Raw genomic sequence first — 22,229 nt, 5'->3', positions numbered from 1 at the left:
TGTCATTTGGGAGATCCATTAATAAAAGCTGGATTTGACATCGATAGCTCTAGAGTAAAGACAATCTTGAGAGAGGATTTTGTAGTGTGACTCTAAGAAATGGTAGGCATGTTAGGAGCCTCAAAGTTGGGGAAAACAAGAAATTGGGAAAAAAGACAAAAAATAAATATAGTGAAACAAAATGAATAATTTTAAAACCCATAGAGTACAAGAGAATATATTTCACTCAAGAAATAAAGATAGAATCTATTAGAAAAGAGAAAGATATCTGTGTTCTTGATAAAACAAATAAGGTTTCAACATTAAAAAATTTAAGAACTGGGAAAAAAAGATAAACTTGAGAAAAATATCACAAAATGTAATATGATAACACAAGATGAGAAATAAGAAAAAATAATAAAGTAGGTAAACAATTGACTAGTACAAACAGCTGACTAATTGCAGTATCAGAAAGAATAGAGAAAACAGATGGAAGTGAATTATCAAAGAACTAAATCTCCCAACTGAATATAAATGGCCCACCAAGGGTCTAAAACAGACCTTACAAAATTCATTTAGCCGACCATTCACTTCCCTGTTAGAAATTGACCTCCTTTAAGTAAACAAGCAGAGTGTTCTGATTACACCTAAAAGTACTTCTGCGCCTTATTGGATTGGTTCCAGAATCCCTGAAGGAGATGTTGGTTTCACCCATTTTTGGGAAACACTGATTTTTCCATTAGTCATAGACTATGAATGAAAGGGAATTCACACCATGAAGAGTCATTGGTACTGTTCAAAATTCAGGGTGGAAACTCTAGAAGATTGAGAAAAAAGAGAAATAGCAATGTAAATTAATTTACTAATGTAAATTAGTAAAGGTAATAACAACAAATTTGCATTAGAAAGCTAAAGTTTTTTATGAACTTTTATTAATATCTTTTTTTAAATACCTTGATTGCAAACATGATTGTGGTTAGGTTTCAGTCATGTAAAGAACACTCCCTGTTCTCCAGTTCAATATTCCCATCACTAATGTCCCAAATCTCCCTCCTCCAAACCTCACCCCTGCCTGTATTCTAGACAGGCTTTCTACTACCCTTATTCATTCACATTGTTATGATAGTTCTCAATGTAGTTATTTCTCTAACTGCACTCATCACTCTTTGTGATGAGCTTCATGTAGTGAGCTGGAACTTCCAGCCCTTCACTCTTTTGTCTCTGAAAATTATTGCAAGAACGTCTTTCATTTTTCTTAAAAGCCCATAGATAAGTGAGACTATTCTGCATCTATCTCTCTCTCTCTGACTTAAGAAAGCCAGTTTTTGTAATTTTTTTGTTTTTGTTTTTTGTTTGTTTGTTTGTTTTGTTTTTGGGCCACACCCGGCGGTGCTCAGGGGTTACTCCTGGCTGTCTGCTCAGAAATAGCTCCTGGCAGGCACGGGGGACCATATGGGACACGGGGATTTGAACCAACCACCTTAGGTTCTGGATCGGCTGCTTGCAAGGCAAGCACCGCTGTGCTATCTTTCCGGGCCCCAGTTTTTGTATTTTTAAGACCCGTGTTAAAGGAGAAAGCTGTCTAGAAAATATTAAAAGCAATATAGGATCTAATCACAAACTATCTGCTGAACATAAACTAAGTGACTGTTGATAGAGAAATAATCTGGAAATTAAGGTACTAGGGAAAACAGTACAGTACATATGCTTGCCTTGCATGTGACAAACCCTGGCCTCTTCACTGGCACCATGTATGGCCCACTGAGCACTGCATGGAATCACTACTGAGTACATAATTCAGGCATAAATCCTTGAATACTACTAGGTATAGCCCTGATGCCTACCACTATGCCCCCACCCAAAAAAACTAAGAAAGCTATGGAATTGAAAATCGACACACCATGAAAAACTGGAAAGTGGTTTATTTGCAAATTATTCTGTTTCTTCCTCTGATCAAATGTTAATTTTCCTGTTGACTCATACTTTTTTGCTTTGTCAATGATTTAAGATTTTATATGCAGTTTAATCTTCCATTAATTCATTCACAAATGTTAATGCATGGGCCCAATTATCCTCTGTGATTTTTTAAAAAGAGCAGAGTGAATAGTTCTTCTGGCATTTATTTCTGCTTCTTTGACTTAAACTATATGGCAGTGGGTATGATATTCAGTAGAGACCCACATCATTATAGGTTATCTCTGAGAAAGCATTACTTAACCTTTGTACACAGGTAGATCAGTACATGTTCCTTATATGGTCCATGGACTGGCAGTTGAAGCCAAGAGATAGACCAGTGATCTTCATTTTTTTACACTTGCAATTGAAGGACACTGGTCTAAGACCAGTTAGCTTTTCTTCATCCTATATTCGAAAAACATCTGCAAGAGAAACTAGTTGATCAGGCCTAACAGTGATTGAACCAACCGGGCTCCTGTGCTCATTCCTATAACACATTATGTCAGATAGAGTACCCTGGAAAATGAACCCTAAAATAGAGATTCCCACCCAGGAAACTAATTAGAAACTTCTTGTAAAATCACAATCTATGGGTTGAGGTATGTAGCTCAGAGGTGGGGTGACTGCTTCTTATGAATGAGTTCCTGGATTTAACCACCAGTATCAAGAACTCAAAAATTGTTAAGAGGAAAAATATCATATAATCCAGATATTCAGATCTTTAATCCATTTGGATTTAACCTTCGTGCATAGTGTTAGATTGGATTCTGAGTTTGCTTTTTTTCAAGTGGCTAACCAGTTGTGCCAACATCACTTATTGAAGAGGCTTTCCTTGTTCCATTTTGGATTTCTTGCCTCTTTATAAAATTTAATTGATTGTATGTCTTAGGAACATTCTCTGAATACTCAAGTCTATGCCACTGATCTGAGGATATGTCTTTATTCGAATACCTTACTGTTTTAACATATATTGCTTTGTAATACAATTTAAAATTGGGGAAAGTAATGCTTCCCATATTCCTTTTCCCAAGGATTGTTTTAGCTATTTGTGGATATTTATTGTTCCAAATGAATTTCAGGAGTGCTTGATTCACTTCTTTGAAGAATGCCATGGTTATTTTTATAGGGATTGCATTAAATCTGTACAATGCTTTGGGGACTATTGAAATTTTAATTATATTAATCCTGTCAATCCATAAGCAAGGTATATATCTCCATTTCCTTCTGTCCTATCTTATTTCTTGAAGCAGGCTTTTTTAGTTTTCTTTTTATAGATCCTTCACCTAAAAGTTAAATTGACTTTGATATTTGAGTTTGTGTGGCACTAATGTGATGATATTTATCATGTCCATTTTTTCTTTATCATTATTGGTGTATAAGAAGGCCATTGATTTCTGCATCTTAATTTTGTAGCCTGCCAATGTGCTATATTAATCTATTATTTCTAGAATAATTTTGTAAGTCTTTAGGGTTTTCTAAATATAGTATAATGTAATCTGTAAATAGTCAGAGCTCGACTACTTACTTTCCTAACTCGATGCTCTTGATATTTATTTCTTGCCTAATAGCTAGGGCAAGTACTTAGAGTATTATATTGAACAGAAGTGGTGATAGAGAGAACCCTTGTTTGTACCAGATTTTAGAGGAAAGGCTTCTAGTTTATCTACATTGAGAATAACATTTGCCAATGGCTTGTGGTAGATGGCCTTGAGTCTATTGAGAAAAGTTTCTTTCATTCCCATGTTGACGAGAGTTTTTATCAAGAATGGCTGTTGACCTTCTATAATGCTTTCTCTGAATTTATTGATATTATCATATGATTTTTCTTTTTTTCTTGATATGGTGTATTATGTTGATTTATTTACAGATATTTAACCATCCTTGCATTCCTGGGATAAAACCTAGTTGGTCCTGGTAAATGACCTTCTTGATGAGGCAGTGAATTCTAATTGGCAGAATTTTGTTGAGGATATTTTCTTCTGTGATTATCAGGAATATTGGTCTGTAATTTTCTTGTTGGAAGCATTTCTGTGTGATTTTGATATCAAGGTGATGTTAGATACACAAAAACTATTTGGAAGTGTTCCTGTTTCTTCAATTTCATGAAAGAGCTTGAAAAGAATTGGTAGGTCCTCTTGAAAGATTTGAAAGAACTTTTAGTGAACCCACCTGGGCTGGGCTTTTGTTTTTTGGTTTGAGAAACATTTTTGTTGTTGTTGTTGTTGTTGTTGTTTCAGCCATCAACCAGTGACACTCAGGGGTTACTCCTGGCTATGCACTCACAAATTGTTCCTGGTTTGGGGGACCATATGGGACACCAGAGGATAGAACCACTGTCCATTCTAGGCTATCGCATGCAAGGCAGATGCCAGACCACTTGCGCCACTGCTCCTGGCCCTTGTGAAAAATTTTGATTAAAATTTTAGTTTTCTCAATAGTGGTTGGGCTGTTTAGATATGCTACCTCACCCTTATTCAAAATGGAAAATCATTAGAGTCCAAAAATTTATCCATTTCATGTTCTCATGTGTTGTGGTAAAGAATTTCTCAAAGTAGTCTCTGATTTCCCTTTGAATCTCTACATTATCTGTAGTCATCTTTCTTTTTCATTTCTAATCCAGGTTATCAAGTTTTGTTCTCCTTTTCTTTGTATTTCCAGTGGTTTATCATGTTGTGGTAAAGAATTTCTCAAAGTAGTCTCTGATTTCCCTTTGAATCTCTACATTATCTGTAGTCATCTTTCTTTTTCATTTCTAATCCAGGTTATCAAGTTTTGTTCTCCTTTTCTTTGTATTTCCAGTGGTTTATCAAATTTGTTCATTTTTTTCAAAGAACCAACATTTCTTTCGTTAATATTTTGGATTTTTTTTTTTTTGGATTTCCACTTAATTGATTTCTGGTCTAAGCTTTGCTATTTCCTTCTGCCTACCTATTTTTGGTTCCTTTTGTTGATCATTTTCTAATTTTATAAGGTGTCTCATTAAGCTTTCATGTAGCCCCCTTCTTCCTTCCTGATGTGTGCTTGTGAAGTTATAAATTTTCCTCTCAGGACAGCTTTTGATGTGTTCCATAAAATCTGGTAGTTTGTGTCTTTATTGTCATTTGTTTCCACTAATTTTTTTATTTTCTTTTAGATTTCTTCTCTTATCCACTAGTTGTTCAGTAGTGAGATGTTTAATTCTAGTTGTAAAGTTTTTCTTCTGTGTCCCTTTGTAGTTCACATCAAATTTTATTCCTTGAGATTAGAAAAAGTAGTCTGCACTATTTCTATACTCTTGATTTTATGGAGGTATGTTTTATGGGCCAGCATATGGTCTATCCTGGGGAATGACCCATGTGCATTGAAATAGAATGTTTATCCAGGTATCTGGTGATGGAGTTTTTTATATGTATATATATATACATATACATATACATACATATATACTAGTCTACATTATTCCATTATTATGGCTGTTGAATAGCATGTTGTTCATTTTCCAAATGGAGCTTTTTATGGATCTTATGATTAATCTTAACATTTTTATATTTTTTTATTTAAACAGCTTTATTACATACATGATTGTGTTTGGGTTTCAGTCATGTAAAGAACACCACCCATCAACAGTGCAACATTCCCATCACCAATGTCCCAAATCTCCCTCCTCCTCACACAACCCCTGCCTGTACTCTAGACAGGCTTTCTATTTCCCTTGTACATTCTAATTATTAGGATAGTTCAAAATGTAGTTATTTCTCTAACTAAACTTATCCCTGTTTGCGGTGAGCTTCATGAGGTGAGCTGTAGCTTTCAGCTCTTTTCTCTTTTGTGTCTGAAAGTTATTATTGCAAGAATGTCTTTCATTTTTCTTAAAACCCATAGATGAGTAAGACCATACTCCATCTCTCTCTCACTTATTTCACTCAGCATAATAGATTCCATGTACATCCATGTATAGGAAAATTTCATGACTTCATCTCTCCTGGCAGCTGCATAATACTCCATTGTGAATATGTACCACAGCTTCTTTAGCCATTCATCTGTTGAAGGGTATCTTGGCTGTTTCCAGAGTCTTGCTATGGTGGATAGTGCTACAATAAATATAGGTGTAAGGAAGGGATTTTTATTGTATTTTTATGTTCCTAGGGTATATTTCTAGGAGTCGTATAGCTGGGTCATATGGGAGCTCGATTTCCAGTTTTTGGAGGAATCTCCATATTGCTTTCCATAAAAGTTGAACTAGATGGCATTCCCACCAGCAGTAGATAAGAGTTCCTTTCTCTCCACATCCCCGCCAACACTGCTTGTTCTCATTCTTTGTGATGTGTGCCAATCTCTGGGATGTGAGGGGTTCCTCATAGTTGTTTTGATTTGCATCTCCCTGATGATTAGCGATGTGGAGCATTTTTTCATGTGTCTTTTGGCCATTTGTATTTCTTCTTTGTCAAAGTGTATGTCCATTTCTTCTCCCCATTTTCTGATCGGATTAGATTTTTTTTCTTGTAAATTTCTGTCAGTGTGAGGAGCCACTAAACTTCGCTGGATCTCAGATGCCAGCACCCTTCTGCCTCTCTACTCTGCTGTCCTGCATTTTCGGCCTGATTTCACCCTTGGTGCGGCTCATCAGCCAGCCTGCCTTCCTGTGAGCTTTCCAGGGAGTCTGCCTTCCCATGAGCCTTCCGTGGAGGTGAGTCGACACGCCCAGAAAGGGAGGAGCCACTGAACTTCGCTGGATCTCAGATGCCAGCACACTTCTGCCTCTCTACTCTGCTGTCCTGCATTTTTGGCCTGATTTCATCCTGGGTGCGGCCCATCTGCCAGCCTGCCTTCCTGTGAGCCTTCCGTGGAGGTGAGTCCACACGCCCAGAAAGGGAGAAGCCAGAGGAGCACGGTTGCTCCGCTCCCCTTCGTGACGGTGCACAGCATTTAGCCGATGAATACAATCACAACACGTAGAAAAACACGCAGTACTAGTGTGACAATGGGGAAACAACACGGGCCAGTGCCAGACATAGAGAATGAAGATGGCAACTCTGATGACTTGAACATGACCAACCACCTAGTCAGTCTCTCAGATAAGGAGTTTAGAGTTGCAATATGGAACATGTTCAAAGAACTCAAACAAAGTATAGAAGAGAAAACTAAAAAGAATCAGGAGAATATTAAGATAGAAATGAGAAAACTCCAAACAGAAATTTCAGATCAAATACCAGGTCTGAGAAACTCAGTAGATAAATTGAAGAAAAACATGTTTGAGATTTCCCACAGGTTAACAGCAGCTGAGGATAGAATCAGTACACTGGAAGATGAGATACATAACAATTACATACAGCAGAAGAAATTGGAAAAAAGCCTCAAAGCAAATGATCAAACAATGGAAAAATTACTCAAAGAATGGGAACAGATGAAAATAGAAGTCTATGATAAGCTCAACAGAAACAACTTAAGAATCATTGGAGTCCCAGAGACTCAGGAAGAAAATCTCCAGGAAGAATCAACAGTCAAGAATATCATTAAAGAGAAACTACCAGAGATAATGAATACATGTGATCAAATCCTGCATGCCCGAAGAGTGCCAACTAAAAGAGACCCCAGAAAAAACACCCCAAGACACATCCTAGTCACAATGACGAATCCCATAGATAGAGACAGAATTCTGAAAGCAGCAAGATCGAAAAGAGAAATTACATTCAAGGGAACATCCTTGAGATTTACTGCAGACCTGTCAACAGAAACACTCAAGGCCAGAAGGCAGTGGTGGGACATAGTGACAAAACTCAATGAAATAAATGCTTCGCCTAGAATACTGCACCCAGCAAAACTCACTTTCAGATTTGAAGGAACAATACATAGTTTCACAGACAAACAACAGCTCAAAAACTTCACAGACTCAAAACCATTCTTAAAAGAAAAACTGAACGGCATACTTTAAGACAAGGCTTACCAACAGACACACCAAACTTTAATATAAAGATAGCACTAATTCCCAGGACAATTCTTTCTCTCAATGTCAATGGACTAAATGCACCAGTTAAGAGACACAGAGTGGCTAAATGGATCAAAAAACTCAATCCAACCTTCTGCTGCCTACAAGAAACGCACCTGAATAGTCAGAACAAACATAGACTCAAAATAAAAGGCTGGAGGAAAATCATCCAAGCAAACAACACCCAAAAAAAAGCAGGAGTTGCCATATTAATATCAGATGATGCAACCTTTATACTTAGGAAAGTTGTAAGGAACAAAGATGGACATTTTGTATTAATCAAGGGATATGTACAGCAGGAAGAAATCACCCTCCTAAACATATATGCACAGAATGAGGGGCCAGCAAAATATTTAATACAACTGTTGACAAATCTGAAAAATAATATCAATAACAACACAATAATTGTGGGAGACCTCAACACGGCATTGTCAACACTAGACAGGTCAACCAGACTGAAACCCAACAAGAATATACTAGACCTGAGGAGAGAAATGGAAGAAAGAGGCCTAGTAGATATATACAGGACACTCCACCCCCAGAAGCCTGGATACACATTTTTCTCTAATGTACATGGGACATTCTCTAGGATAGACTACATGTTAGCACACAAAACATACCTCCATAATATCAAGAGGATAGAAATTTTGCAGGCTGCCTTTGCTGACCACAAAGCCCTGAAATTATATATAAACTACAAAGGGACACAGAAGAAAAATTTTAACACCTGGAAGTTAAATAGCCTCATACTGAATAATCAGTGGGTCCGAGATGAAATCAAAGAGGAAATCAAAACCTTCCTGAAAACAAATGACAATGGAGACACAAATTATCAGAACCTATGGGACACAGCAAAAGCAGTACTGAGAGGAAAATTTATAGCTTTGCAAGCACACATCAGGAAAGAAGAAGGGGCATACCTGAATAGCTTAATGACGCAGCTCATAGAATTAGAAAGTGCTCAACAAAAGGATCCAAAAATAGGGAGGCAGAAGGAAATAACAAAGCTGAGAGCAGAAATCAATGAAGTGGAAACCAGAAAAACCATCCAAAAGATCAACGAAAGCAGAAGTTGGTTCTTTGAAAAAATAAACAAGATTGATAGACCACTGGCAAAACTAACAAAGAAAGAAAGAGAGAGAAACTTGATAACTCGTATTAGGAATGAAAAAGGAGAGATCACTACTGATATGGTAGAGATTCAAAGGGTAATCAGAGACTACTTTGAGAAACTCTATGCCACTAAAAATGAAAACCTGGAAGAAATGGATAAATTTTTGGAATCTTATAATCTTCCACAATTGAATGAAGAAGATGTAGCATATCTAAACACACCCATTACTATTGAGGAAATTAAGAAAGTAATCAAATGTCTGCCCAAAAACAAAAGCCCAGGCCCAGATGGATTTACTAATGAATTCTTTCAAACCTTTCAAGAGGAACTACTACCAATCCTGGCAAGACTCTTTCATGAAATTGAAAAAAACAGGAAAACTTCCAAATAGCTTTTATGAAGCCAACATTACCTTGATACCTAAACCAGACAGAGATGCTACGAAAAAAGAAAATTACAGACCAATATCGCTGATGAATGCAGATGCAAAGATCTTCAACAAAATCCTGGCAAATAGGATTCAATGCCTCATTAAGAAGATCATCCACTACGATCAAGTAGGTTTCATTCCAGGAATGCAAGGCTGGTTTAACATCCGTAAATCTATCAACATAATACACAACATCAACAGCAAGAAAAATAAAAATCACATGATCATATCAATCGACGCAGAGAAAGCATTTGACAAGGTCCAACACCCATTCTTGATCAAAACTCTCAGCAAGATGGGAATGGAAGGAACCTTTCTCAATATAGTTAAGGCCATCTACCACAAGCCAGAGGCAAATATTGTCCTCAATGGAGAAAAACTGAAAGCCTTTCATCTAAATTCTGGCACAAGACAAGGCTGTCCTCTCTCACCACTCCTATTCAACATAGCACTGGAAGTACTCGCTATAGCGATTAGGCAAGAAAAGGATATCAAGGGAATCCAGATAGGAAAGGAAGAAGTCAAGCTCTCACTGTTTGCAGATGACATGATACTCTACTTAGAAAACCCCAAAGACTCTACCAAAAAGCTTCTAGAAACAATAGACTCATATAGCAAGGTGGCAGGCTACAAAATTAACACACAAAAATCAATGGCCTTTCTATACACCAATACTAATAAGGAAGAAATGGACATTAAGAAAACAACTCCATTCACTATAGTGTCACACAAACTCAAATATCTTGGAATCAACTTGACTAAAAATGTGAAGGACCTATACAAGGAAAACTATAAAACTCTGCTTCAAGAAATAAGAGAGGACACGCGGAAATGGAAGCACATACCCTGCTCATGGATTGGCAGGATTAACATCATTAAAATGGCAATACTCCCCAATACTGTACAGATTTAATGCGATCCCCCTAAAGATATCCATGACATTCTTCAAAGAAGTGGACCAGGCACTTTTGAAATTTTTTTGGAACAATAAACACCCTCGAATAGCTAAAGCAATCATTGGGAAAAAGAATATGGGAGGAATTACTTTCCCCAACTTTAAACTTTACTACAAAGCAATAGTTATCAAAACAGCATGGTATTGGAATAAAGACAGGCCCTCAGATCAGTGGAATAAGCTTGAATACTCAGAGAATGTTCCCCAGACATACAATCACCTAATTTTTGATAAAGGAGCAAAAAATCCTAAATGGAACAAAGAAAGCCTCTTCAACAAGTGGTGTTGGCACAAGTGGGTAGCCACTTGCAAAAAATTGAACTTAGACCCCCAGCTAACATCATGTACGAAGGTAAAATCCAAATGGATTAAAGACCTCGATATCAGCCCCAAAACCATAAGATATATAGAACAATACGTAGGTAAAACACTCCAGGACATTGAGGCTAAAGGCATCTTCAAGGAAGAAACTGCACTCTCCAAGCAAGTGAAAGCAGAAATTAACAGATGGGAATATATTAAGCTGAGAAGCTTCTGCACCTCAAAGGAAATAGTGCCCAAGATACAAGAGCCACCCACTGAGTGGGAGAAACTATTCACCCAATACCCATCAGATAAGGGGCTAATCTCCAAAATATACAAGGCACTGACAGAACTTTACAAGAAAAAAACATCTAATCCCATCAAAAAATGGGGAGAAGAAATGAACAGACACTTTGACAAAGAAGAAATACAGATGGCCAAAAGACACATGAAAAAGTGCTCCACATCACTAATCATCAGGGAGATGCAAATCAAAACAATGATGAGATACCACCTCACACCACAGAGAATGGCACACATCACAAAGAATGAGAATAAACAGTGTTGGCGGGGATGTGGGGAGAAAGGAACTCTTATCCACTGCTGGTGGGAATGCTGTCTAGTTCAACCTTTATGGAAAGCGATATGGAGATTCCTCCAAAAACTGGAAATCGAGCTCCCATAGGATCCAGCTATACCACTCCTAGGAATATACCCTAGGAACATAAAAATACAATAAAAATCCCTTCCTTACACCTATATTTATTGTAGCACTATCCACCATAGCAAGACTCTGGAAACAGCCAAGATACCCTTCAACAGATGAATGGCTAAAGAAACTGTGGTACATATACACAATGGAATATTATGCAGCTGTCAGGAGAGATGAAGTCATAAAATTTTCCTATACATGGATGTACACGGAATCTATTATGCTGAGTGAAATAAGTCAGAGAGAGAGAGAAAAACGCAGAATGGTCTCACACATTTATGTGTTTTAAGAAAAATGAAAGACATTCTTGCAATAATAACTTTCAGACACAAAAGAGAAAAGAGCTGGAAGTTCCAGCTCACCTCAGGAAGCTCACCGCAAACAGGGATAAGTTTAGTTGGATAAATAACTAAATTTTGAACTGTCCTAATAATGAGAATGTATGAGGGAAATTGAGAACCTGTTTAGAGTACAGGCAGGGGTCGGGTGGGGAGGAGGGAGACTTGGGACATTGGTGATGGGAATGTTGCACTGGTGATGGGTGGTGTAAAAAAAAAAATTAAGAAGCTTCCAAATCACCAATCTGTTAATAGAATAAAACCTGAACTGCTATGGTAAAGAGAAAAAAAAATATTTTCCCAAATTAACTTTAGTAATTGAGAATCTATTTACCTTAGAAGAGACAAATGACTTAACTGCTTTTGATTAGTATGTCTTCCAGGCAGTGATAACATACAAGCATTGTATATTAGAAGTAGAAGGGTCCAAAATATACTGTAACTGTAACTTATATGTAGATAAAATTAGTTTTATCTCTGGATTTTGACACAATCTAAATATGTATAGAATTTTCTTTTCAATTAAGTCTAATGAATATTAACTATAATTAAATAGAATCGTATGTAAATGTGAATATTTCCCATATAAAGCTGACAGGGCAGATTATATGAAGAAATTTACTATATAATCAATCCTATCCAACAATGGACTGTAAGTACTTGCCATAGTAACTAGGCAAGAAAATATATCAAGGACATCCAGACAGGAAAGGAAAAAGTCAAGCTCTCACTGCTTGCAGATGACATTATACTTATTTTGAATACCGGACTCCACCAAAATCTTCTGGAAACAATTGATTTGTATGGCAAAGTGGCAGGCTAAAAAATTAACAAAAAAAAAATTTCTGTCAGTGTCTTGTATATTTTGGAGATTAGTCTCTTGTCTGGCGGGTATTGGGTGAATAATTTATCCCACTCAGTGTGGGGTTCTTGAAACCTGGGCAATATTTATTTTGAGGTGCACAAGCTTTTTATTTTAATATATTCCCATCTGTTTTTTTTTGTTTGTTTGTTTTTTTGTTATTTTTTTTTTTGTTTTTGGGCCACACCCTGTGAGGCTCAGGGGTTACTCCTGGCTATGCGCTCAGAAGTTGCTCCTGGCTTCTTGGGGGACCATATGGGGCGCCGGGGGATCAAACCGCGGTCCGTCCTAGGCTAGCGCAGGCAAGGCAGGCACTTTACCTCCAGCGCCACCGCCCGGCCCCTATATTCCCATCTGTTAATCTCTGCTTTTACTTGCTTGGAGAGTGCAGTTTCCTCTGTGAAGATATCTTTAGTCTCAATGTCCTGGAGTGTTTTACCTACGTGTTGTTCTATATATCTTATGGTTTCGTGTCTGATATTGAGGTCGTTCATCCATTTGGATTTCACCTTTGTACATGATGTTAGCTGGGGGTCTAAGTTCAATTTTATGCCAGGTATACCAACACCACTTGTTGAAGAGGCTTTCTTTGCTCCATTTAGGATTTCATGCTCCTTTATCAAAAATTAGGTGATTATATGTCCGGGGAACATTCTCTGAGTATTCAAGCCTATTCCACTGATCTGAGGGCCTGTCTTTATTCCATTACCATGCTGTTTTGATAACTATTGCTTTGTAGTACATTTTAAACTTTGGAAAATAATTTCTCCCATATTCTTTTTCCCAATGATTGCTTTAGCTATTCTAGGGTGTTTATTGTTCCATATAAATTTCAAAAGTGCCTGATCCACTTCTTTGAAGAATGTCATGGTTATCTTTAGAGGGATTGCATTAAATCTGTACAATGCTTTGGTGAGTATTGCCATTTTAATGATGGTAAAGCCTGCCAATCCATGAGCAGATTATGTGCTTCCATTTCTGCGTGTCCTCTGTTATTTCTTGGAGCAGAGTTTTATAGTTTTCTTTGTATAGGTCCTTCACATTTTTAGTCAGGTTGATTCCAAGATATTTGAGTTTGTGTGGTACTATTGTGAATGGGGTTGTTTTCTTAATGTCCACTTCTTCCTTATTACTATTGGTGTACAGAAAGACCATTGATTTTTTATGTTAATTTTGTAGCCTGCCACCTTGCTATATGAGTCTATTGTTTCTAGAAGCTTTTTCGTAGAGACTTTAGGGTTTTCTAAGTAGAGTATCATGTCATCTGCAAACAGCAAGAGATTGACTTCTTTCTTTTTATTTTTTTTAAAGTATATGCAATATTTTTTTCCATGTACAATACAATTAATTTGTCCCTCAAATCCCCAGTTGTATTACATACTATTTCTTAGCAGCACACAATATAATCCAAAGAGATTAGTCTTATGTAACTCCTTAAACATTGAGGGCAAAGTACATTTATCTAGTTCCATGCACATGCTTACTACTTTAAGTTAACCTCAAAAGTTTTAGTGGGTTGTTTTTCTTAAGGATTGGAGTCAAGGGAAAATAGTAAAAAATGGTGTTAGAGTGGCATTTGTTTGCATAGGCCCACCAAAATATAAGGGACATGGAAAGAAAAATTATGGTCTAAATACAAGGAGACCCTACCCCTGAAGTTTCCTGGCACAGGACTGACTCTAGGCTCCAGGCAAACTAGTTTGTCCAATTCAAGTCATCGTCTGTAGTGGCAATACACCTTCATTCCTCACATAATCTCTGTTGTTGGTATCATGCTTCTGTATTAAAGATCCTGGAGTCTGCATATCCCATATTGCAGTCAGGATGGTGCAGAGCATCCTCTCATTTCACCTCACACATAAGGGGCACTAGAGAGAACCATGTCCTGTAGAGCAGGTCATTGTTGTTGCCAAGTCTTCTCAGTGTAAACGAAAGTCTCTTTTTAGGAGGTCGATATCAGACCCTTGGTAGTGTCTTTCCTGGTAGAGGACTGCTTCCAGCTGTTGCTATAAAAGACCTTGGATGTTTCGTAGATAGCTTGCCTGGTTCTGGTGTGAATGGAGGATGCCCATTCTTCTGAGGCCTGTGCCAGGTCATTATATCAATGTTCAGGGTGTAAGGTACATTGTACTGAGATTTATTAGATAAGAACTTATCTGTAGGTATAGTGTTTTCCTATTTTAATGTGTCTATGCAAAGAAGGATCAATGCCATGAAGCGTTATTGGTGCATCTGGAGGCAATAGGAACAAGACCAGCAATTTCCATGACATAGTTCAATCATAGGCATTAAACTGAGGGACAGTTCCACCAACAATCCTTATTGAACAGCTTACAAAGAAAAGACAAGATGAAAAGTGGATAGAAACATCATGGTAGAAGAATATAGAGAGAGTTACAGCCGTTAAAGAAAATATACATAAAATATTCAAAAGATATATGTGTTCATTTATGTCCTTCTAAATAGTTCTGGGATTGTTAGATCCACTGTATGTCTTTGGTCTGAGATTAGAACTGTGTCTTATTGAAGTTAAGAAGGGTAAATCGGTGGTACTGATGGTTGGGAGGAGTATACGTTCGCGCGAGGGTGCTAGCCCCCGTGCGGTTTGCATCATGTAGACTAGTATGAAATTGCCAGTGACAGCCTGAGTATAACTGACCAGCTATCTGCCACCCCACAGATCAAACACCACCCCCAAGCCAATCTCAGGAGCTCAAGCCCCACCCTAGGCCAATCTCCGCAGTTGGCCTGGGAGTGTGGAAAACCCAGGGTGCCCCATCAGGTCCTCCCAGAAACCCACCTGGAGATCCGGAGGAAACGGGGAGTGGGGGGACGGGTGACCCAGGTCCGGGCCCCCCTACCCTAGGCTGGGCCAAGTGGCCCCTGGCACATACGAAGGTCTGCCAGGAGCCAGCCCGTGCCGGCTGAAAATCCTGCCCCAGGAAGGGAGGAAGGCCCTCCCAGGCCCAAAGGACCAGAGCTCAAGACCCACCCTAGGCCAATCTCCGCAGCTGGCCTGGGAGTGGGGAAAACCCAGGGTGCCCCATCAGGTCCTCCCAGAAACCCACCTGGAGATCCGGAGGAAAGGGGGAGAGGCGGGTCGGGTGACCCAGGTCCGGGCCCCCCTACCCTAGGCCGGGCAAGTGGCCCCTGGCACATACGGAGGTCTGCCAGGAGCCAGCCCGTGCCAGCTGAAAATCCTTCTTTCTTTTCAATCTGGATTCACTTGATATCTTTTTCTTGCCTAATCGCTATAGCAAGTACTTCTAGTGCTATGTTGAATAGGAGTGGTGAGAGAGGACGGCCTTGTCTTGTGCCAGAATTTAGAGGGAAGGCTTTTAGTTTTTCTCCATTGAGGACAATATTTGCCTCTGGCTTGTGTAGATGGCCTTAACTATATTGAGAAAGGTTCCTTCCATTCCCATCTTGCTGAGAGTTTTGATCAAGAATGGGTGTTGGACCTTATCAAATGCTTTCTCTATGTCAATTGATATGATCATTTGATTTCTGTTTTTCTTGTTGTTGGTGTTGTGTATTATGTTGATAGATTTACTGATTTAAACCAGCCTTGCATTCCTGGAATAAAATCTACTTGATCGTATTGAAGGATCTTCTTAAAGAGGCATTGAATCCTATTTGCCTGGATTTTGTTGAGGATCTTTGCATCTGTATTCATCAGTGATATTGGTCTGTAATTTTCTTTTGTGGTAGCATCTCTGTCTAGTATCAAGGTGATGTTGGCTTCATAAAAGCTATTTGGAAGTGTTCCCGAATTTTTTCAATGTCATGAAAGAGTCTTGCCAGGATTGGTAGAAGTTCCTCTTGAAAGGTTTGAAATAATTCATTAGTAAATCAATCTGCGCTGGACTTTTGTATTTGGGCAGACATTTGATTACTGATTTAATTTCTTCAACAGTGATGGGTGTGTTTAGATATGCTACATCCTCTTCATGCAAGCATGGAAGTTTATAAGAGTCCAAAAATTTATCCATTTCTTCCAGATTTTCATTTTTAGTGGCATAGAGATTCTCAAAATAGTTTCTGATTACCCTTTGTAACTCTATCATATCAGTAGTGATCTCTCCTTTTTCATTCCTGATACGAGTTATCAAGTTTCTCTCTCTCTTTCTTTGTTAGTTTTGCCAGTGGTCTATCAATCTTGTTTAATTTTTCAAAGAACCAAATTCTGCTTTCGGTGATCTTTTCGATTGTTTTTCTGGTTTCCACTTCATTTATTTCTGCTCTCAGCTTTGTTATTTCCTTCTGTCTCCCTATTTTTGGGTCCTTTTGTTGAGTACTTTCTAATTCCATGAGCTGCATCATTAAGTTCCTCGGTATGCCCCTTCTTCTTTCCTGATGTGTGCTTGCAATGCTATAAATTTTCCTCTCAGTACCACTTGTGCTGTGTCCCATAGGTTATGATACTTTGTGTCTCCATTGTCATTTGTTTCTAGGAAGATTTTTGATTTCCTGTTTGATTTCACCTTGGACCCACTGATTATTCAGTATTAGGCTGTTTAACTTCCAGGTATTAAAGTTTTTCTTCTGTGTCCCTTTGTAGTTCACATATAATTTCAGGGCCTTGTAGTCAGCGAAGGTAGTCTACAAAATTTCTATTCTCTTGATATTACTGAGGTATGTTTTATGTGCTAGCATGTGGTATATCCTGGAGAATGTCCCATGTTCATTAGAGAAGAATGTGTATACAGGCATCTGGGGGTGGAGTGTCCTGTATATACCTACTAGGCCTCTTTCTTCCATTTCTCGTTTCACTTCAAGTATATTCTTGTTGGGTTTCAGTCTGGTTGACCTGTCCAGTGTTGACAATGCCGTGTTGAGGTCTCCCACAATTATTGTGTTGGTATTGATATTATTTTTCAGATTTGTTGGCAATTTTATTAAATATTTTGCTGGCCCCTCATTCGGTGCATATATGTTTAGGAGAGTGATTTCTTCCTGCTGTATGTATCCCTTGGTTAATAAAAAATGTCCATCTTTGTCCCTTACAACTTGGCCACTCCAGCTTGGTTATGTGTGTTGTTTGCTTGGGTGATTTTCCTCCAGCCTTTTATTTTGAGTCTATGTTTGTTCTGACTATTCAGGTGAATTTCTTGTAGGCAGTAGAAGGTTGGATTGAGTTCTTTGATCCATTTAGCTACTCTGTGTCTCTTATCTGGTGCACTTAGTCCATTGACATTGAAAGAGAGAAATGTCCTGGGAAGTAAGTGGCATCTTTATATCGACATTTGGTGTCTGTTGGTCAGTCTTGTCTTAAAGTAGGCCATTCAGTTTTTATTTTAAGAATAGTTTTGAGACTGTAAAGTTTCTGAGCTTTTTTTTTGTTTGTGAAACCATGTATTGTTCCTTCAAACCTTAAAGTGAATTTTGCTGGGTCAGTATTCTAGGCAAAGCATTTATTTTATTGAGTTTTGTCACTATGTCTCACCACTGCCTTCTGGCTTGAGTGTTTTCGGTGACAGGTCTGCAGTAAAACTCAAGGATATTCCCTTGAATGTAATTTCTCTTTTCGATCTTGCTGCTTTCAGAATTCTGTCTCTGTGGGATTCATCTTTGTGACTAGGATGTGTCTTGAGGTGTCTTTTTCTGGCGTCTCTTTTAGTTGGTACTCCTCGGGCATGCCGGATTTGATCGCATGTCTTCATTAGCTATGGAAGTTTCTCTTTAATGATGTTCTTTACCATTGATTCTTCCTGGAGATTTTCTTCCTGGGTCTCTGGGACTCCAATGATTCTTAAGTTGTTTCTGTTGAGCTTATCATAGACTTCTATTTTCATCTTTTCCCATTCTTTGAGTAATTTTTCTATTGTTTAATCATTTACTTTAAGGCATATTGTCCAATTTCTTCTGTTGTATGGAATTGCTATTCATCTCATCTTCCAGTGTACTAATTCTATCAACTGCTTTAACCCATGGGAAAGCTCAACCATGTTTTTTTCAATTCATCTACTGAGTTTTTCAGACCTGTTATTTGACCTGAAATTTCAGTTGAGTTTTCTGATTTCTATCTTCATATTCTCTTGATTCTTATTAGTGTTATCTTCTATACTTTCTTTGAGTTCTTTGAACATCTTCCATATTGCGACTCTACACTCCTTATCTGAGAGACTGACTAATTGGTTGGTCATGTTCAAGTCATCAGAGTTGCCATCGTCATTCTCTGTGTCTGGCGCTTGCCTGCGTTGTTTCCCTATTGTCACACTTGTATTGTGGGTTTTTCTACGTGTTGTGGTTGTATTCATTGGCTAAATGATGTGCAAGGCCGGGAAGTTAAGCAGAGTGGCCATGCTTCTCTGGCTCCACCCTTTCTGGGCTTGTAAATTCACCTCCAGGGAAGAAAAGCTGTCCGCAGATGAGCCACACACAGGATGAAATAAGGCCAAAAATGCAACACAGCACAGAATACAGGCAGATAGGTGTGCTGGCATCTGAGTTCCAGCAGAATTCAGTGGCTTTCCCTTTCTGGGCTTGTAAAGTCAGCCATTTCTTACTCACTCACTCGCTCACTTGGTAGCTTCAGAATGCAGTTTTTTGGGGGTTTGCCTTCCAGGGCTCTGAGGAGATCCCCAGGATTCAGAATAGACAGAGAACCACAGAACAAGGATCCCTTCAGGTCCTCAGTGTCCTCAGAAGAAACACAGCAGGTAGGAAACTCCTCAGGTGAAGCAATCAGCACTTCACCTGGCAGTCCCCACAGTCAGCTATTTCTTACTCACTAGCTCGCTGGGTAGCTTCAGAATGCAGTTTTTTTGGGGTTCGCTTTCCAAGGCTCTGAGAAGAGCTTCCAGGATTCAGAAAAGACATAGAAGCTCAGAACAGGGCTCCCTTCAGGTCCTCAGTTTCCTCAGATGATTCATTTTTTTTCAGCTCTAGTATATTTTTGTTGGTTTTTAGTAGGGTTGACTTCTCAGGGTATGATAGGGCAGTGTTGAGGTTTTCTACAATTATTGTGTTGCTATTGATATCTTCGTTTATATTGGTCAACATTTGTATTAAATATTTTGCTCGTCCCTCATTGGGTGCATATATGTTTAGGGGTGTGATTTCTTCCTGTTGTACATATACCTTGGTTAGTATGAAATGTCCATCTTTGTCCCTTACAACTTTCTGAGTCTAAAGTTTGTGGCATCTGATATTAATATGGTCACTCTTGCTTTTTTAATGGTGTTGTTTGCTTGGATGAGTTTCCTCTATCCTTTGATTTTGAGTATGTTTGTTCTGACTATTCAGGTGTGTTTCTTGTAGACAGCAGAAGGTTGGATTCAGTGTTTTTTTATCCATTTAGTCATTCTGTGTCACTTAACTGGTGCATTTAGTCCATTATCATTGAGAGAGATACTTGTCATGGAATTTACTGCCATCTTTGTGTAGAAGTGTGGTGTGTCTGTTGGTCTACTGTCTTGTCTTAAAGTAGACATTTCAGTGTTTCTTGTAATTCTAGTTTTGTGTCTGCAAAGTTTCTGAGCTATTGTTTATCTTTGATGCTCTGTATACTTCATTCATCCCTGAAAGTGTGTCTTGCTGGTTGCAGTATTCTCGGTAAAGCATTCATTTCATTGAGTATTCTAACTATGTCCCACCACTGCCTTCTCTCCTTGAGGTTTTATTGTAACAAATTTGCTGTAAATCTTAAGGATGCACATTTGAATATAATTTACCTTTTTGATCTTGCTGCTCTTACTATTCTATCCCTATCCTTGGGATTATTCGTCTTTGTGACTAGGATGTGTCTTGGGGTGCTTTTCTTCGGATGTATTTTAGCTGATAATCTTTGGACATGTAGGATTTGTTTGCATGCATTCTTTTTATCTGGGAGTTTCTCTGCAGTGATATCCTTGACTGCTGGTTCTTCCTGGGCATTTTCTTCCTGGGGCTCTGGCACTCCAATGATTCTTATGTTGTTTCTGCTGATCTTATCAAAGTCTTCCATTTTCATCTCTTCCCATTCTTTGAGTAATTTTTCCATTGTTTGATCATATGTGTTATGGCTCTTTTCCAATCCCTTCTGGAGTTGTTATGCATCTTATCTTCCAGCTCACTGATTCTATCTTTAGCTATTGTTACACTGGTGGAGAGGCTTTCCATTGAGGTTTTCATTTTCTCTACTGAGTTTTTTTATACCTGTTATTTCAGTTTGGAGTTTTCTGATATTTCCCCCCAGGGGAGACTGTGCACGCAGTCCCCCACTATCATAAATTATGCAGTCGAGTTTCCCACATTTGGGAAAATCGCAGGAGTCAACACACCCAGAGTGCAATGGGCAAGCCTAACCCTGGGTAATCCACCTTCCTGATCGTGGAATCGCCCCTGCCAGATAAGTATGAGTTTTCTGATTTCTATCTCCATATCCTCTTGATTCTTATTTTGTTCCATTCAATTCTAGGCATGCTCTCTTTGAGTTCTATGAATATCCTCCATATTTCTTCTCTAAACTTCATATCTGAGAGAATATCTTGGTGGTTGGTAGTTCTTGGGTCATCGAAGTTACCATCTTCATTCTCTATGCCTGATGTTGGCCTGCGTTGTTTCCCCCATCATCATCCTTGTAGTGTAGATATTTATATGTGTTTTATTGGTGTTTATTGGCTAGAAGACGCTCACTTAATGGCCACTCTCTTCTGGATCCACCCTTTGTGTGCTGGACTGCTCACCTCCAAAGAAGAGGACCCCTTAGGGAACAATGGAGGATAGTATCAAACCACAGGCTGCAGGACAGCAGAGATAAGGTCCAAGACGTCTGCCATGTTTCAGGTTAAACAGCACTAATTTTTTATTATATACTTCAATGTTAATAATATTAGTCTAATTATTTGGGAAATAATGTTTCTATTTAAAATCTCATTTATCCGTATACTCTGCTTCTATCACTTTACTGTCCAATACTTTAATATTATTTCTCTTCAAGTGTGCAACAAAAATAAAAGCAATGGTGACAAACCATGATCTCTCTCTTTTATATAATTCTCTTAAAAATTGTAAAACACGTTTATAAAATTTAGTTACATTCTAAAATAGAGTTACTAACAAAAATGCTGCTAAATTGTACAGTGAAATTTTAAGTGGATTGTTCCAATTTGTACATTTAGTATGTAGTATTGAATTAGGACAGATACCACAAAATATTATTTACTCTCTTAATGGGTTTGGATCTCAGTTCACAAAGTTATTCAATATAAAATTAGATTATTTATTTCCCTAAATCAACTATTTATGTCTCTGGTCCCATTCTATTGGGATCTGAGAAATTCGGTAAGGTCTGAAATATAATTTTCACCCTAGTCAAGCTTCCACAGAATTTTCCAGGTTGTTCCACTGTCCCAAAGCATCCATGCCTGACAACACCTGACATTTCATATCAATAAAAATATATTATCCTATTCAGTATGATTACTTGATTCTTGAATCTCTGAAGTTTATGGACTATGTACTAAGAAAACAAACATAATTAGTAAAACATCCTAGTAAAACACCTTTACTAACAGAAAACATAAGCCTTGCCTCTAAATAAGGCTGTAAAATTTGAAAGATTTAGTGCAAAATGAAAACTTAAGGCCCCTTGTTAGAAACTTATTTATAAATTTATGATATTCAAGAATT

At 38.1% G+C, this 22,229-nt stretch overlaps 1 non-coding gene across 1 annotated transcript; it reads right to left on the bottom strand.

Moving 5' to 3' along the window:
* Positions 1–20,792: 20,792 nt before the first annotated feature.
* Positions 20,793–20,954, bottom strand: LOC125999928 (U1 spliceosomal RNA). The gene has a single exon (XR_007492357.1). It is a non-coding gene; the product is annotated as a U1 spliceosomal RNA (small nuclear RNA).
* Positions 20,955–22,229: the final 1,275 nt, after the last annotated feature.

The sequence above is a fragment of the Suncus etruscus genome, chromosome X (assembly GCF_024139225.1).
Source record: "Suncus etruscus isolate mSunEtr1 chromosome X, mSunEtr1.pri.cur, whole genome shotgun sequence".
NCBI lineage: Eukaryota > Metazoa > Chordata > Mammalia > Eulipotyphla > Soricidae > Suncus > Suncus etruscus.
The sequence above is the reverse complement of the archived record's forward strand: the minus strand, read 5'-3'. Positions and strand labels throughout refer to the sequence as shown.